This window comes from Saccostrea cucullata, unplaced genomic scaffold (assembly GCF_032062105.1).
Source record: "Saccostrea cucullata isolate Sc308-1 unplaced genomic scaffold, CSIRO_AGI_Scuc_v1 ctg10365, whole genome shotgun sequence".
In the NCBI taxonomy this organism is placed as follows: Eukaryota; Metazoa; Mollusca; class Bivalvia; order Ostreida; family Ostreidae; genus Saccostrea; species Saccostrea cuccullata.
Genome location: NW_026930561.1, coordinates 5041 through 8064, shown reverse-complemented (window position 1 = coordinate 8064; position 3024 = coordinate 5041). Strand labels below are relative to the sequence as shown.

Below are 3024 nucleotides of genomic sequence, written 5' to 3'. Positions count from 1 at the left end.
AATGTACTGCAAGAGATATAAACAGTATGAAATGTAATCTCATGAAGTCTTCGTGTGCAAAACAGTGTAAATTTCCCTATTGTTTTCTGTGAGACAGGTGTTTGTACTAGGTGACCTTTGTGGCCAACACATCGTAAATTTTTCAGCTTGGGTATTACACAATCTCTGAATGGTAAATTCTACACAGGTTGTTTGAAATCTGCAGAAAATCAGTCGTAATATGGGTGGCTAAAAAGATAAACAGCAGCATAGAGTATGTGCATGTTCATGTTGAACAGATATTACGATGTTGTGAATAAAGACTGCCACTTATATTAAGATTTAAGCAGATGACTAGTACATGTAGATTTTATTGTTTGCATAATTAAATAACACAGTTATAATAGTTATTTTCACAAATAAACAAATATTAAATTCAAAATGGCGGCAAATATGGCGGCCGCCGGCCTCCGATGTCCGTTTTGTTGATACTAAGATAAATTCAAAATTTTAACACCAACTGGTATTTATATTTTTAATTTAAGGTTGAAATTACACAATTAGGTTTATTTGCATTTAAAATAAATTAATAATGAATTATTTATTTATTTTTTTCGATCACGTGACGTTTTTGAGTTCTATGATTGGTCAATAACAGAGCGCGGATTTTTCCATGGACGATTTGAATGTTTGGATGTTGAAAGTGTTGATAGAAAAAAAGGAGATAAAACCAGTTGGTAAGGCGATATTTATGCTAACATTTTATTGATTTTGGTAAAGTAGACTTAGTACCTCTGGAATAACATTCCAAAAAGAAGAAATATTGGGAATGAACACAATTCTAGGCGTGTGAATCTTAGATTTCTTGTTTGTTTTGATTGGTATGTCGAATGACAAAGACTGAAGTAAACAAATTGAAAGTATTTGAAACGCATAATATTTTTCAGCATTTAGTATATTAATCAAATATGTTCTTTGTCATATTTATTCCCACAATTGTTTATAGATTCCCTGAACTGTTAAAATATTGTGAAGCCTTATACGCATCAGCATGATCATAACATGATCTATAGCTGCAATGTTAAATAATGCAATGAAATGAGTAATTTAACATTAATTTTCTTTTTTTTTTTTATAAAGCAGAATATTGGTACATGATGTTTCCATGAGCTGAATCTGTCCTGCCCTGGAGTACATGAAATTCTTCACAATATTACTTGTTTAAGGTAAAGTAAATTTTTTTTCATTTCAAAATTCAATAAATCTTTCAATCTAAAACTGATTCCTGTAAGTATAAATCTTAAATTAGTCTTGTATTTTCCATGTTTTGGATGAATTAATGAATTTGAATTAATTGATATGGAAGAGTGTTTTCAATTTGATGTGCAAATGAGTGCTGGAAAAATACTATCTAAATATCTTTAATCTAAATTTTGAACCTTTACAATTTTTTGCAGAATTGAAGAAAAGGTTAAAATTGCAAGCATATTTCAACGAAAACTTAGCCGACTACCAGTCACACTGCCCACCAGCCAAGACGTCTGACCAGCTAAAATGAGGGATGCAGTCCACCAGCCAAGTCCCTCGGCCAGCTCGGCTGACCCAGTGCGGCCTGTCAAGGGATGACCAAGTCCATCAACTAGCTCGGCTGACTACCAGTGCAGCCTGTCAAGTCCTTCAACTAACTTGGCCTATTACCAGTGCGGCCTGTCATTGAACAACTAAGTCCATCAACTAGATTGGCTTACTATCAGAGCTGCTTTTCAAGGGATGGTCAAGTCCGTCAACTAACTTAACCTACTACCAGTGCCGCATGTCAAGAGATGGCCAAGTTCGTCTCGGCTTACTACCAGTACGGCCTGTCAATATAGGGACGGTTAAGACCATTGACTAACTTGGCCGTCTACCAGTGCGGCTTGTCAAGGGACGTTTAAGTCCGTCAACTAACTTGACCAACTACAGATGCGACCTGTCAAGGGATGGCCAAGTCCGTCAACTATCTTGACCAACTACCAGTGCGGCCTGTCAAACGATGGCCAAGTCCTTCAACTAACTTGGCCTACTACCAGTGTGGCCTGTCAAACGATGGCTAAGTCTGTCAGCTAACTTGGTATACTACCAGTGCGGCCTGTCAAACGATGGCCAAGTCCTTCAACTAACTTGGTCTACTACCAGTGCGGCCTGTCAAACGATGGCTAAGTCTGTCAGCTAACTCAGCCAACTTTCAGTGCAGCTTATCTTCAAATAATAAAGATAAACAACTGTACACCTGCAAGGATACCTGTGCAAGGAGGGTGGTATGCAGCTAGAAACTGTGACTGAAATCACTGTTTATAGAAACTTTCTTTTTTTTTTGAAATACAGCTAGATCAAAAATAAATAGGGTGTTAATATTTAAAAATTAGTGATGCCTGTTTATACAATTAGCAAGAGTAGAATGCAGTTTGCTAGGTAATTTTACAAAGACCCTAATTGCTATATGCTAAAAATGTATTCTTTAAAACAACCAGAGAAATTTCAATCTGTTGTAGATGACATGATGTAAAATAAGGTACACTTGAATTTTTAAAACAATTGCATGTGCATTCATTTAGTTGTATTTGACAATAAACCAAGCTATCTTTATCGTGTTTGTTAGGTAAAATTGTTATTGCCTTTAATATGTTTTAAATAATCTTTTTTGTTTAAATTTCAAAAACCTTTTTATTTTTTTTAATTTTAATGAGTAGCTTTTTAAAAGCTTATAACTGAGTAAATCCGCAACAGGTTAACAGTGTATAATTTCACTGGAACTTTTACGAAAGTTTTTATTAATAGGTATAACTTTTTATAGTTATAACTTTTTGCAGTTATAACTTTTTTTAGGTATAACTTTTCTATAACTTTTTCATAACTTTCTTGGGGTATAACTTTTTTGTAACTTTTTCATAACTTTATAATAGGTATAACTTTTTTTAGTTATAACTTTTCCTGGGTATAACTTTTTTGTAACTTTTTCATAACTTTTTTTGGGTATAACTTTTTTGTAACTTTTCCACTGTTTAT

The 3024-nt window shown here is 33.9% G+C and overlaps 1 long non-coding RNA gene across 1 annotated transcript; it reads left to right on the top strand.

Moving 5' to 3' along the window:
• Positions 1 to 207: 207 nt before the first annotated feature.
• LOC134229083 (uncharacterized) lies at positions 208 to 2654 on the top strand. The gene is made up of 3 exons (XR_009984122.1): positions 208 to 716; positions 1120 to 1205; positions 1437 to 2654. It is a non-coding gene; the product is annotated as an uncharacterized LOC134229083 (long non-coding RNA).
• Positions 2655 to 3024: the final 370 nt, after the last annotated feature.